This window comes from Heptranchias perlo, chromosome 2 (genome assembly GCF_035084215.1).
Source record: "Heptranchias perlo isolate sHepPer1 chromosome 2, sHepPer1.hap1, whole genome shotgun sequence".
In the NCBI taxonomy this organism is placed as follows: Eukaryota; Metazoa; Chordata; class Chondrichthyes; order Hexanchiformes; family Hexanchidae; genus Heptranchias; species Heptranchias perlo.
Window position 1 is genome coordinate 101,865,272 of NC_090326.1, and position 15,858 is coordinate 101,881,129.

The 15,858-nt window shown below is 42.7% G+C and overlaps 1 protein-coding gene across 3 annotated transcripts in view; it reads left to right on the top strand.

Annotated features, from left to right (window-relative positions):
* Positions 1 to 629: 629 nt before the first annotated feature.
* Positions 630 to 15,858, top strand: part of zgc:110045 (uncharacterized protein LOC664755 homolog) — a 141,173-nt gene continuing 125,944 nt past the window's right edge. For all 3 annotated transcript variants that reach the window (XM_068005190.1, XM_068005172.1, XM_068005180.1), the window contains exon 1: positions 630 to 763. The gene's annotated coding sequence lies outside the window, so the exon portion shown is untranslated. The remainder of the gene's footprint in view (positions 764 to 15,858) is intronic.

A 15,858-nucleotide genomic window follows, 5' to 3' on the forward strand; every position in this document is an offset into this window, starting at 1 on the left:
GGTTCAAGAGAATCAAGTGTGTTAGGGAAAATTGTGGCATGTGGTTCATGGACCCCATAATTAGTTACACTTTAGCTCAGAGCAGTAATTAAATCTGCCACTTCTGCTCTGCTGATTCATTTATATATTCATGTAATTGCTGAACTGAATGCTTCTTTAACTTCAGAAATGGAACATTTTCTACAGACAAAAAAGCATGACCTTTACTTCAGAGCCAGAGATATGTAAAAGTAAACTGATAATGTTATATCTATGTTAGACTTTTCTTGTTCTCCAGTTAGATACATCCACTATAAGAAAACAGCTGTTACAACTGAAAATATTTTTTTCTATAAAGGGTTTCTGTCCCCTGTAAATTCATCTATTTCAAAGCACTATGGTATTTTTAAGAGACACATCCAAAATGTCACAGCTGCAAATCATTGGTATACTCCTGGTTACTCCTGGTCAGTGTTGAAGCCGATTGTCCTACCCTCTGGTCATTTACTGAGCAGATTTGGGCAGATCTTCTCATGTGGCACTAATTTAAATGATTGGATAAGGGGTTGTGAGCTCACTGTGCCTGACTCAGGCTTATCTGCCAAGGGCTAAGCTAGAAACAGCAAAGCTTCCTTCATACCAGCAGGGCTTAGGGCTCCTGGCCATCTGTCCACACTAGGAATTGTCAGACAAATAGGGACCACATTTGCACTAGCAGTGGAGCAGCAATAGTAAGTCAGCATTTACATTTCATTAGGACGACGGTACAGAAACATCTCAGCAGGTCAGTAATTTTAATTTGATTTCATGTATCTATTACTGGTGTAGTGTTACATCTTTTAAACTGACTTCAATGTAATTATTTTCTGTTGCTGCTATTACTAATAGTTATCCCTTAACAGAATAAGCAATTTTTAATATAAGATCTTAAGCTTCTGAGGGCTGATGCATGTTTCAATAGACTTATGCAAGGGTTGAGTCCTAGAAACTTATTTTTTAACGCTGTCAACCTTTTCTGCCAATTGCCTTGTAGATACATAAATCTGCACTCTACCTTTTCTGCAAAGGGGGATTACATTTTTGTTTATACAGTAGGTAAAAGAAAAGGAATATTGGCAAAAGAAAGAGTAAATTCTTATATGGTGCTGTGCCACTTTGACAGCGTTTCTTTTACACTTTATTACTGCCTTAGCTGTTAATGTTACTTAATGAGGTATGAGGATAATTAATAGAAAACAGTCGTCTTTTGGAATGTATGGAATCATGAAGAAACAAAGAATGTATTGTTAAACAATGAAAAACAAAGATGCTTAAAATGGTGTCTAAGTACTTCACTAACGATGTTTCAATGACAAGTAGAAACATCAAAAGTTAATAGTTGAACAAATCCATTTAATGAACAGTTTGAGTTGAGTATAAGTACAGGGTGTCAATCAATAAATTTATATGTGTTTTAGGAGTGTGCTGTTGGATGGGCAGTGATAATGTGTGGTCTAGATTAACTTTGGAAAAGTTGAATACATTCAGTAATAATTTACCACACTAGGAGCAACTGCTGAGTAAATACCTTACTTATTCTTTATGTGAAGTTTCCTTGTGTGTTCTATTGAAAAGACAGTAAGAACACTGCCAACTAAATATCTTAATAGTCTCATGCGAAAATTGAGTTTTGTAATCTGCATTATCCGTCTAGCAAAGGCGATCCGATCCTCCTCTCCCTTTAAAAAAAACCTCTTTGTCTTTTACAGTAGCTTTCTCTGTTCAGCCTTTACCCTGCAATCACTGGTGGCTACTTGGATTCTGCTTTTTTTGTTTTATTTTACGTTACAAATTCAAATGCTTTTTATAAAGACAAATATTTGTTTCAGATATTTGTTTTATTTCCTGAGATGATATGAGCATCAGTTAAACAATTTAAAAGCTAAAATAAAACAAAATACAGAACACAAGATTTTTATGTTTGTTGCATTTAAAAATAATCTTACCTAAAGCTGTTTATTCTACAAGAGCCTTAATTTCTAATTACTATTTATCTTTTATTAAATACTTACAAAATCCAAGTATTAAAATACTGGAAATAGTCTGCATACAAACCAAAGTTTAAATTTTTTTAACTGGTGCTACCATTCTAGATATATACTGTATATAGATTAAATAATAAATCTCCCTTTGTAATCCTTTAAAATGATAATCTCATGGAATTAAAAAAGAGCAAGTATTCATATATAAAAATGGGTCATTTGGGTTTTAGGATTAAGCAATACATCCTAGCCAATAGAATATAGTTGAAAAGTCAGGTTTATTCAGTATATTCAGGATAATACATAGGGGCCAACATTCCTGACTGCTAATTTTCTGAAATCACATTTAGTCCATGTTTAGTTCTGCTCTTAGGATTTCTAACCCTCCAAAAATGCATATAGAAGGAGAAAAAAGCTGTTTTCTATTTGTTTAGGCCATGTGAATGTCATTATTAATGAACTCATTGCAGGATTATATAGCTGCATTAGCAAGTTAAAAGAGTATTTTACTTCAGCTGATACTTGGAGTTAGTGACCTTAACAAAAGGGAAGACTGTTAAATGTCACCACAACCCTGACATAAGTTGAGTTTTTTTTGTCATGGTTATAACACTATTTGCAGAAAATAAGGAGAGGCGTTGGAAGTACACAGGCCATAAGAAGCACAATGCTAGTACTAGGTACTATCCGGGAACCACCTGGGCATAGCAGGTCGGCAGTGTTTGAGGAGGCTCACCAGGGTGGTCGTGACTGAGCTGTGCCAACTTTAGTAAAAGTGAAATAATTTTATTTAATTGTGCAGTAGTAGTGGTGTACATGTTTAATGTGATTTGCTTCTGGTGTGGTAATCTTCTCCATGCTAGTGGTGCATATGTCCTACTACTAGATGCTTCTCCAGGTGAAGGAATGCTTTCAGCCTGAGTAACTGGTGGGTGGTTTCAAATCCAATTGACAAGCTGCGGGAGATAAAGAAGGCCCTATAATATATCTGCCTTAGCTCAGTGTTGGTGCTCTCGCCTCTGAGTCAAAAGGTCATGGGTTCAAGCTCAATTCCAGGATTTATGCACATAATCTAGGCTGACACTTCAATGCTGAGGGAGTATTGTATTGTTGAATGTACAGTCTTAAAGATGAGATGTTAAACTGACTCCCCATCTGCCTGATCCGGTGAATGTAAAAGATCCCATTGCACTTAATGAAGAAAAGCAGGTGAGTTCTCCAACTAACCCGGTTAACATTTATCCCTCAACCAACACCACCAAAAACAAAAAGATTAACTGATCATTCATCACATTGGTGTTTGTAGGACTTTGCTGTGTGCAAATAATTGTGCTTTAATTCATTGGCTGTAAGGCACTGTGGGACATTTTGACAAATGGAAGGCACCAGGTTTATTTTTTAATGAACCAATAATAAAATCATGGGATTACACTTTGTGAAATAAGATTCCTAAGAATACGATTTCATTAGCAATAGTGAAAAAAATAGCAGCGAGCCATGACACACCTGTAATAACACCTTAAAACTAATGGATAGCATATTGAGATCAGCGTGCCGGTGATTTCCTGATCTCGTAGCCTATCCAAGCGGAGGAGATAGTTGACCACAGGGCTTGCATGGCCACAATATTTGTATCCCTCAGAGATGCTATTATTGGCATCATAGGCTCTGTTGTGGGGTGTTGGGGGGAGCTCAGCTGCATAAAACTGTCCATGGCAGGGTTTAAATGTCTTAAATCAGAATGCCACCCAAAGGGTTAGTTGAATGTTATACACTGGATGATATTTGGTGAAATAATCCTGGGCAGACAGCCCAACATGTCGAGCAATCTCTCACTGAGGTGTCTTTCCTAACTTTGCAGTAGAGGAAGGAAACAAACTGCCCTTCCAGACAGCTTCAAAAGCTGAAAATCTGAAATAAAAACAGAAAATGCTGGAAGTACTCAGCAGGTCAGGCAGCATCTGTGGAGAGAGAAACCATATTAACTTTTCAGGTTGATGATCTTTCGTCAGAACTGGAAGAACTGAAAGGTCATCGACCTGAAATGTTAACTGTTTCTCTCTCCACTGATGCTGCCCGACCTGCTGAGTATTTCCAGCATTTTCTGTTTCCTTCAAGACAGCTTGTACCTTTTCTTCCTTTGCCACTACACTTGTTCCTGTTCAGTAACGCTGAGTGCATCAACCAGTGTACTCCCCTCAAAGGCACAGTCAATTTCTGAGCTGGTGCTTGACAGGGTAAGATGGAATGACAGTACATCTTCAGCAGGTCTTTCATCATCTTTTTCCCTGGAATCCAAGTCTGAGTCATCTATCTGATCTAGGGAAAGAGAAGAGGAACAACAGTTAGGATGTAGCTTGGATGGCAAGGATATCCAGTTACTTTCAGCGCTAGGCCAGACAAAGTTTGTACATTCATTAACTGATTGTAGTTGCAGTAAATCGGGCAGTGAGTGAGGCATGAAAAAAGGTATAACAGTTGTCTATATACCCTGATCTGGGACCAGGCCTCCTGCTTCTTCATCTTTAATTTTCTCATTATTGTCTCTGCCTGTTCAGGCATGATGAAAGTCTGGAATTTGGGATGGGCTCCTGTGTGTAGCTTCTCACCCTCTTGTTTTGGGCAATCTTCTCCTAGATGAAGAGTCGAAGGGGGTAAATAATTGACATCAGCAAAGGATTTTCAACCTTCGCCATGTATCACTCGATGACCATAGTGTGTATGATCAGGAGGGCAATCGGCGGGATGCCCAATCAATTTAAATACAACTGGCAAGCTGCCAGTGCTAATCCCGCTGCTTCTAGGCAGCTTACCATTTGGGAGAGCAGGAAATCTGGCGGGCAGATGCTCATCATGGGCCTGGAGCAGCACCTCAAAGGAGAGTGCTGGAAGCATGGTGGGGGGAGGTTTGGGGTTGAACAGATCAGCAGATTTCAGTGGCAGAGAGATTTTATAAGTACACATAGCAGCAAGAAGATAAAAGCCTTTAAGGCTCAAAACACTCAACAGATTGAAGGAAAAAATGAGCGCCTAACCTGTTTCCAGCTTTTCCTGACTGATGCTAAGTATCCCTTTAGCGCTATAATGCCCTCCCAACTTATGCTGCACGAGGTTTGTGGACAGGTTGAGGAAGTAGTTGTGGCATTGCTGACTGACATGGAAATGACATTGGGGGAAATGTATTTAACCCTTTGAACTCAGAGCACAATTCTGGTCTGGGTGCCGTCGGGCTGCAGACACTGGATGAGTTTATTTGTCAGAAACAGCTAGTTTGGATAGTGTAATGCGGCAATCTTTTGAATCTGGATTTTCAATTTTCATTGCCACAGTTTATGACATCAAGTGAATCCCTTGATTCGATTACTGTCTGTCTGTTCATAGTATCATAAAAATTACAGCACAGAATGAGGTCATTCATCTAATCGTGCCTGTGTTGGTGCTGGCTCTTCAACTGTAGCTATCCATTCTCATCTCATTTTCCTGCTCTTTCCCTGTCATTTTATACTTTTCCTTTTCAAATACTTATCCAATTCTCTTTTTTAACAATGTTTAAAAGGGTAGGTTTACTGAGTCCTCACTCATGGTGAAGTACTTTGCATATCATGAACAAGGATCAGAAAATCGCAGGGTCTCTGCCTGCAGTTTTCTGATGCATGCTTACTGTGTACATAAACTTGAGCTCATCCAAAACTCTGCTGCCCGTATCCTAACTTGCACCAAGTCCCGTTCACTCATCACTCCATGTGCTCACTGACCTGCATTGGCTCCCGGTCTGTCAATGCCTTGATTTTAAAATTTTCATCCTTGTTTTCAAATCCCTCCATGGCTTTGCCCTTCCCTATCTCTGTAACCTCCTCCAGCCCTACAACCCTCTGAGATTTCTGCGCTCCTCCTATTCTGGCCTCTTGCGGATCCCCGATTTTAATTGCTCCACCATTGGCGGCCATGCCTTCAGCTGCGTAGGCCCTAAGTTCTGGTATTCCCTCCCTAAGCCTCTCTAACTCTCTCTTCTCCTTTAAGATGCTCCCTAAAACTAACCCCTTCCTGTCCTAATGTCTCCCTATGTGGCTTGGTGTCAAATTTTGTTTGAAAACGCTCCTTAGAAGCTCCTTGGGACATTTTACTATATTAAAATGCTACATAAATGCAAGTTGTTGTTGTGTGCCACAAGCAAGGACTCAGAAATTCTATCCTATAGCATCTGCCTCCGTAGTCACTTGTGGTGAAGCATACCACCTTCGATGTTTTAAAAAAAACCTTCTGAATCATTGGGGGTCATTTTAACCCCTCAGAACGGGCGGTTTGGGGGTGGGTGGCAGTAGAAATAGTGGATTTTTGGAGTGGGACCGCATCCCGGCTCCAATGTTCCCACAGCGTGTATGACCCAGGTGTATGACTCAGAGTTAACAGACACCCGGAAGTCGCGGCCCCACTTAAAGCCAGTGGGCTGATACTTAAAGGGGCATTGTACCTCATTGTGATAGTTGAGGTTCTTAATTTTTTGTGTATTACAAAAGTAAAACAACTTTAACCTTACCTGTTTGGGTTTTCCATCGCTTCTGATTCACGTCAGTTGAAAGCAGGCGGGAAGGGCCAGATCCATGAGGCAAATGCCTTTTCATTGCTTGTGGGCCCGGAGGAGCAGGAGTGCTTCTTCCAGGCCCAACAAGCTCAACTGGTGCAATATGACCCCACGATTGGCCGATCCCAGCCCCTCCCATGATGCTGAACTGCACCCCCCCCCCCGATCTTATCCTAGGTCCACCTGATGTCGTCTATGTCCCCCCACCTCCTTCCACCCTTCTGATTTCTTCCAGGGCCCACAATCTCCCTCTCCCTTCCTCTCCGGTTTGCGGCTCCTTACCATCCCAACAGGCAGCCAGCCTGTCAATCTGGCTGCCTAGTGCGAGGGAAACCCAGAAGCACAAATACTTACCTTAAATTGAGTGCAACACACTCATTTGGCTTCCAGGTTCCCCGTAGGAATATCTAAAGACGGGCTGGTTTTCCAGCTCCCAGTTAAAATCATGCCCCTTGTGTCTATACATTTTTTATTATTGCTTCCAATGTTTCTTAATTTCCTTCTGAAAGTTTTCAATATTTACCCATCGCTCGACTTTCAACACCACAACTTTTTTCCATTTATTACCACCAGACCCCAACTATTGACTCCTCTTTCATCCTCTTATGTTCCATATCTCCCCATCGCTTAAGTGTTACTCCCCAACCCTCATGGCCTAGAAATTGGGTTGCTCCTGAATCCCAGATTACAGGGCTGCCCCCAATGCCAATTAACTGTGTCCCTGGTACTGCAAAATGATTTTGCATACAACACAGATGTGACTCCTGGACTTCTCCACATTTGCTCTGAGGACATATACAGGCTGGCTGTCCAGCCAGTAGGTTCCTGATCCTCCACTGCTATCACTACCTGCTCTTGCTCACTTGTGCTGTGTGAATCACCCAGTGCATACTGCTTTATTTAGTTATCTAAATCCCAAAAGTGTACTTGTGGTAGAAGAATGAATAATGCAAGCTACAGTTTCTTGTGGCCCACTGGGGCATGGCATTATTCAATGGAAAGATATTGAAGAGTATGAATGAACAAAGAGACTTGAGGGTTCAAATATATAATTCATTGAAAGTGTGAGTGCAGGTAGAAAAAAGATCAATAGTATTTTGGGTTTTGTAAATAGGGATTTAGGGCCTCATTCATGAGGTGGAGAAGGGCACAAAGTAGACAGATTGCCTGCGGGGGGAGGGCAGGAATTTGGGGTAGAACCTGGACCCACCAGGTTTCCACATAGTTTCCGCTGTCTGCAATTCCTGCTGGGGGCAGGTGAGTCTTCTACCCACCTCCCTTCTGTCTGGCAGAGACTTTGGGATCATTTCTGGGGATGTTCCCGGGCCACCCGATAGGCACAGGAGGAGGTCATTCAGCCATTTGGACAAAGCAGGACAAAGCAGCCCGCTTGAATGGCACCCCATCCACCACCCGAAACATTCACTCCCTTTACCATCGGCGCACTGTGGTTGCAGTGTGTACCATCCACAGGAAGCACTGCATCAACTTGCCAAGGCTTCTTCAACAGCACCTCCCAAACCCACGACCTCTACCACCTAGAAGGACAAGGGAGGCAGGCACATGGGAACAACACCACCTGCACATTCCCCTCCAAGTCACACACCATTCCGCCTTGGAAATATATCGCCGTTCCTCTATTGTCACTGTGTTAAAATCCTGGAACTCCCTATCTAATAGCACTGTGGGAGAACCTTCACCACATGGACTGCAGCCGTTCAAGAAGGCGGCTCACCATCACCTTCTCAAGGGCAATTAGGGATAGGCAATAAATGCTGGCCTTGCCAGCGATGCCCACATCCCATGAATGAATAAAAAAGAAGGCAAATGGTATGTTAGCCTTTATTGCATGGGGGTTGGAGTACAAGAGTAAGGAAGTCTTGCTGCAATTATATGGGCCTCTGGTGAGACCACACCTGGAGTACTGTGTAAGTTTTGGTCTCCTTACTTAATGAAGGATATACTTACCTTGGAGGGGGTGCAATGAAGATTCACTAGATTGATTCCTGGGATGAGAGGGTTGTCCTTTGAGGAGAGATTGAGTAGAATGGGCCTATATTCTCTGCAGTTTAGAAGAATGAGAGGTGATCTCGTTGAAGTGTATAAAATCCTTAAGTGGGCTTGACGGGGTCGATCCTGAGAGGCTGTTTCCCCTGGCTGGAGAGACTAGAACTAGGGATCATAGACTCAAGATAAGAGGTGGGCCATTTTTTTTTATTCGTTCATGGGATGTGGTCGTTGCTGGCAAGGCCAGCATTTATTGCCCGTCCCTAATTGCCCTTGAGAAGGTGGTGGTGAACTGCCTTCTTGAACCGCTGTAGTCCGTGTGGTGAAGGTTCTCCCACAGTGCTGTTTGGTAGGGAGTTCCAGGATTTTGACCCAGCGACTGTGAAGGAACGGCAATATATTTCCAAGTCGGGATGGTGTGTGACTTGGAGTGGAACGTGCAGGGGGTGGTGTTCCCATGTACCTGCTGCCCTTATCCTTCTAGGTGGTCGAGGTCGTGGGTTTGGGAGGTGCAGTTGAAGAAGCCTTGGCGAGCTGCTGCAGTGCATCCTGTGGATGGTACACACTGCAGCCACGGTGCGGTGGTGGTGAAGGTAGTGAATGTTTAGAGTGGTGGATGGGGTGCCAATCAAGGGGGCTGCTTTGTCCTGGATGGTGTCGAGCTTCTTGAGTGTTGTTGGAGCTGCACTCATCCAGGCAAGTGGAGAGTATTCCATCACACTCCTGACTTGTGCCTTGTAGATGGCGTAAAGGCTTTGGGTAGTCAGGAGGTGAGTCACTTGCAGCAGAATACCTAGCCTCAGACCTGCTCTTGTAGCCACAATATTTATGTGACTGGTCCAGTTATGTTTCTGGTCAATGGTGACCCCCAGGATGTTGATGGTGGGGGATTCGGCGATGGTAATGCCGTTGAATGTCAAGGGGAGGTGGTTAGACTCTCTCTTGTTGGAGATGGTCATTGTCTGGCACTTGTCTGGCGCGAATGTTACTTGCCACTTATCAATTCAAGCCTGGATGTTGTCCAGGTCTTGCTACATGCGGGCTCGGACTGCTTCATTATCTGAGGGGTTACGAATGGAACTGAACACTGTGCAATCATCAGCGAACATCCCCATTTCTGACCTTATGATGGAGGGAAGGTAATTGATGAAGCAGCTGAAGATGGTTGGGCCCAGGACACTGCCCTGAGGAACTCTTGCAGCAATGGCCTGGGGCTGAGATGATTGGCCTCCAACAACCACTACCATCTTCCTTTGTGCTAGGTACGACTCCAGCCACTGGAGAGTTTTCCCCTGATTCCCATTGACTTCAATTTTCCTCGGGCTCCTTGGTGCCACACTCGTTCCAATGCTGCCTTGATGTCAAGGGCAGTCATTCTCACCTCACCTCTGGAACTCAGCACTTTTGTCCATGTTTGGACCAAGGCTGTAATGAGATCTGGAGCCAAGTGGTCCTGGCGAAACCCAAACTGCGCATTGGTGAGCAGGTTATTGGTGAGTAAGTGCCGCTTGACGACACCTTCCATCACTTGGCCGGACTGGATTTGTCCTGATTTTTGTGGACAGGACATACCTGGGCAATTTTCCACATTGTCGGGTAGATTCCTGTGTTGTAGCTGTACTGGAGCATTTAGGACCGAGAGGAGGAAAAATTTCTTCACTCAGAGGGTTGTGAATCTTTGGAATTCTCTACCCCAGATGGCTCTGGTTGCTCAGTTGTTGATTATATTCTATGTAAGGAATCTTACAACACCAGGTTATAGTCCAACAGTTTTATTTGAAAATCTCAAGCTTTTGGAGGCTTTCTCCTTCGTCAGGTGTGTGTGGGATTCCTTGAAATTTATCGCATATATAGACAGAGAACAATGCCTGGTGATTACAGATAATCTTTCCAACTGCCCATTATCAAGGCAATCAAAGGAATTGAATGGTGTTCAGACAGAGAGACATTAGATACTAGACTACTGAATATACAAATGGCCAGAACCAAAGACAGACAGAGAGAGAAAGAGAGAGAGAGAAACATCCGAAAGGAAGAGAAAGAGAGAGAATGACCCATTGTATTAAAAACAGATAACTTTTTTTTCGCTGGTGGGGTTACGTGTGGCGTGACATGAACCCAAGATCCCGGTTGAGGCCGTCCTCATGGGTGCGGAACTTGGCTATCAATTTCTGCTCGACGATTTTGCTTTGTCGTGTGTCTCGAAGGCCGCCTTGGAGAACGCTTACCCGAAGATCGGTGGCTGAATGTCCTTGACTGCTGAAGTGTTCCCCGACTGGGAGGGAACCCTCCTATCTGGCGATTGTTGCGTGGTATCCGTTCATCCATTGTCGCAGTGTCTGCATGGTCTCGCCAATGTACCATGCTCCAGGGCATCCTTTCCTGCAACGTATGAGGTAGACAACGTTGGCCGAGTCACAGGAGTATGAACCATGCACCTGGTGGGTGGTGTCCTCTCGTGTGATGGTGGTATCTGTGTCGATGATCTGGCATGTCTTGCAGAGGTTGCCGTGAGGGTAGTGTGGTGTTGTGGACGCTGTTCTCCTGAAAGCTGGGTAATTTGCTGCGAACAATGGTTTGTTTGAGGTTGAGTGGCTGTTTGAAGGGTAAGCATTCTCCAAGGCGGCCTTCGAGACACACGACAACGCAAAATCGTCGAGCAGAAATTGATAGTCGAGTTCCGCACCCATGAGGATGGCCTCAACCAGAATCTTGGGTTCATGTCACGCTACACGTAACCCCACCAGCGAAAAAAAAGTTATCTGTTTTTAATACAACTTGTCATTCTCTCTCTTTCTCTTCCTTTCGGATGTTTCTCTCTCTCTCTCTCTGTCTTTGGTTCTGGCCGTTTGTATATTCAGTAGTCTAGTATCTAATGTCTCTCTCTGTCTGAACACCATTCAATTCCTTTGATTGCCTTGATAACGGGCAGTTGGAAAGATTATCTGTAATCATCAGGCATTGTTCTGTGACTATATATGTGATAAATTTCAAGGAATCCCACACACACCTGACGAAGGAGAAAGCCTCCGAAAGATTGTGATTTTCAAATAAAACTGTTGGACTATAACCTGGTGTTGTAAGATTCCTTACATTTGTACACCCCAGTCCATCACCGGCATCTCCATATCATGATTATATTCTAGGCTGAGAATGATAGATTTTTGGATGCTAAGGGAATCAAGGGATTATGGCGATAGGGTGGGAAAGTGGAGTTGAGGTTGAAGATCAGTCATGAACATGTTGAATGACGGAGCCATCTCGAGGGGCCGTATGGCCTACACCTGCTCCTATTTCTTATGTTCTTATCTTTTGAAAGGGTGAATAGGGTAAAAAAGGAAGACTCGCATTCACATAGCAACCTTTAACAACCTCAGCACGTCCCAAAGCACGTTATATGTCACTGAATTTCCTCTGGTTAGGGAGTCAATGATGAGAGGTCATCAATTTAAAATTGTCACAAAGAGTGAGGAGAGGGGTTAGGAGAAATTTCTTCATGCAAAGAGTTATCAAATGCTTTGTACAGGGAGCAGTTGAGGCATTGAAAATTGCATATGTTAAAGGATAAATGGATAAGCATTTGAAACCTTGGAAGAAACAGGCCTAAAGGGAGAGAGCAAGGCAGTGGGATTGGTTTAGAACTGCTCCAACAAAAAGCTGGTGCAAACATGACTGGTCAAATAGGCTTCTTCTGTGCTTTGAACATTTCTGATTCTGTTATGTGCCTCCTTGTCCTGTGAACAGAGAAGCAGATTTGAGAGGTAGAAGTGTCAATAGCTCATGTAAAGTTTTGCAGTCCTGCAGCTCATCATAGGTGTGATTACATATACACGCATTGTGCATCAAGATTCACGCGGAAGGATTCTTTGAAGCCCGTTAATGATGTGAGTTTGGTAAGAATTACAGGTCTAACTGGCTACTGCAATGTGTGCTGTCCTCCAAAATGCATAGTAAGCATTCAGTGGACTAGAAGATAGTGTGAGGGGCAGGAATATTTTGCCTATTTGCTTAGTATAAAGTAATGATGGATACTGTTACCTCAGCTAATCTTATTGAAGTCTCCGAACTTTTTCCTTACTTGCAACCACGTTCTCTAGGTGATTAACACAGTATTAACATGCAATGCCACTGCCTCACATGCACTTTGCACAGCCTGCCTATGTAGATGTTGCCTTTCTGTGCTAAACAGGGTCAATCCTCTGTGCACTTAGTTTAGTAACAACGCCACAGCTGCATTCTTGAATCTAGCTCATCTAATATGCCTCTGCAACCCAAACCACTGAGAGGCTGCTATGGTATTTAGAAAGATACAACCCTGGAAGATGTGGCAGGGTCAGGCATGTGTGATTTGGATGGACGTAAATCCTGTTCTTTTAATGTCCACTCCGCAAACTCAAAGATTTCAGACTGTTATCTCTGTGATTGGGCCATGAGAAAATAAGCCTTGTTCTGCAGAAGACAGGCCAGGTCAGGTGCTTTCATTTGCAAATCAGTTAGGATGCAAGCAGCTGTTCCCAGAGCTAATGTGATTATGCCTCATTAAGTTGTTAATTAGGTCTACAAGGCCTGTACAGAGTGTGAACCATTGTTCACCAAATGGTGCCATGCTCAATATGCTTCATTGTGTTTTGGATCTGGCTTGATTGACAGCTCTGTACTGAGACACCTCAGCCTGGGATATATTCTGCTGACTTTTGCCATATCCTTAGTTTGTGTCATTCAATTGTATTTCTACATTATGGCAGTGAGACAGAGTACTAAGTACTGAGTTTACAGATTCTGTAAAGGGACTTTGACATTTTAGTATGCCTTTTATTTCAAAGTCAACAAATCAGCTGTGTGCAAGTTTAACTTTTTTTCTGCTGCATTTATTTTTGCTTCTGTGTGAATTTCTTTCTTGTAATAAATTCAACTGCTGGTCTTGCCTCAACTATATGGTCAAACAACCCTGTGAATTGCTGCTTATTGAAAAGTTAGGAGTGCATTGTAAGCAGATCACTTGAAATTTCTGTGCAAAATAACTTGATACAAGAGTCATTTATTTCTGTAACATGCTAACCCATTCACTTTACTGAATTTTTGTACTGTCTGCTGAGTGGCTGAATTGTGCTTTCTGTGTGTAAAAGTTTTTATTCATTCTCGGGATGTCTGTGTCGTTGGCAAGGCCAGCATTATTGCCCTTCCCTTGTTTCCCTGAGAAGCTGGTGATACAGTTAAGGACACTTCAGAGGGCAGTTAAAAGTTAACCATGTTAGCGCAGGACTGGAGTCACATCAGGACAGGTAAGGACTGCATGGTTCCTTCCCTAAGGGACATTAGCGAACCCCAGTTGGGTTTTTATGACCATCTGACAGCTTCATTGTCATTTTTTGCTGATATCATCTTTTTATTTCCAGATTTTTTTAAAACTGAATTCATATTCCTAAACATCCATGGTGGGATTTGAATTTATGTTCTCTGCATTATTAGTCCATTAACTAAGTACTATGCTACCGTACCCAGTTCAGTAAACCATCAAGGGAAGAGAGTAGAGGGAGTCTCTTGTATATTGAAGTTCGCTCTTAACTTGGGGTAAGCCAAGTTATTGTTTATAAATAGATTCACAAAAGGTAACTTTCCACCGTAGTGCTCCCAGAAGATTACCTCATTTGCCAGAAGCACATATTGAAAATTTGGACGCTTGGAAGGAAAAGTAAATTTTGGGTGTATAATTTAAATGGTCATAAAATCTTGCCCAGCTTTTGCCCGAATCTCCAATAAATACTACTGACAGTTGAGATTCTCTGCTAGGAACTCAAAGTCAGAAAATGATCTTTACTGTGTGGACTTTTATACAATCTACTATCAAACTATAATGTATCAAGTCCCCACCACCACAGTGCTATCCGGCATGGCCCAGGGCTTCCCCATATGGATATAACTGGAAAATGGTGCAGGACCTCCTGTGAGTAGTGTGATTAGGTGGGAGAGTGTCATTCATGGCCTTCTGCCTCACCTTCCTGTTCATGTGCATGTAGGAAGGGCAATCAAAGGAACTTGGTAGTGGGGCTTGCGCCAGGACTCTCTTCAAACGAGAAGGTCTGCAGGAACCCCAGGGCAGCCCAAATTTTTTAAGGTTTAAACCCCTCCCATCTCAAAACCATCTTTGGGCCGAGGACCTTTTTGGCTCCAGCCTCTTGGGCCTGTAGTTCACCTCCTCTGCTGCCCCCATGATCCCAGTGCAATGCCTGACCGGAGGACAGGCCTACATCGGAAATGTGCCTTGACAGGAAAATTGCATTCAGAGACTTCAATAAGATTAGCTGAGGTAACAGTATCCATCATTACTTTATACTAAGCAATTAGGCAAAATATTCCTGCCTGTTGGGGGCCGAGCGGGGGCTCGGAGAGGAGGATCAGCCCTATCACGTTTACCGTTAGTCAATTAGAAACTGGAAGTACAAATCTTCATCTAAATGAACTATTGTTTGATGGAAACAACCTAAATTTGTTTGTCAAGGAAAACAATACAATTTTTTAAGTCACGTTAAAGTTATACTGCTGTCTAATACAATGAGATAAATTACGTTGGATTGGATTTAACCATCTTTGACCTTTGTAAGATACATTAGAAAATATAGGCACCCCTCCATTTGAAAGACTACAAGCCTAAAAGTTCTAAATGATTTCAGGTCCTGGTATAATCTATTGGGTTAAATTGAACTTTAGCTAAATAATTAGATATATGAGCTGCTTGCAGGTTAGTTGCGCTGATCTGGTGCAGTGGCTGACATCATGAACTCCATAACTGACCTCTCTATTAAGCTAGGAGGTAATTTTCCAACTTTGCACTGCTGGCAGAAGCATAGTCCGCCAGGAGTATATATAGGAAATTTGGGTCCATAAATTCCATGCTGTTCTGGCTATTTAATCATGTGCTACATGTGCTTAAATTTCCAATATATACTCCTAGCAGGTGAAGCTCCTTGCTGGCGATTGTGTGATTTTGGAAAATTACAATATGGTGACTAGCCCATGGCTCAATAGAATAATTAAGTAACTTCTATAACAGTTTGAAAGATACCTACTGCTTCAAGTTTGTAGTTTCAATAATAACTGGAATAATCTGTTTGTTTTCAAGCATTATTTTGGTAACCAAAACTAGCCAAAGGTGCAAGATGAACAGCATACCTCATGCAACTCATGTTTCTGTATTGTAAGAGTATTAAAGTTCAAGTATTATACAGTGGAAAACTAAACAATAGCAACAATGTTAGGATTTGCTTTTCA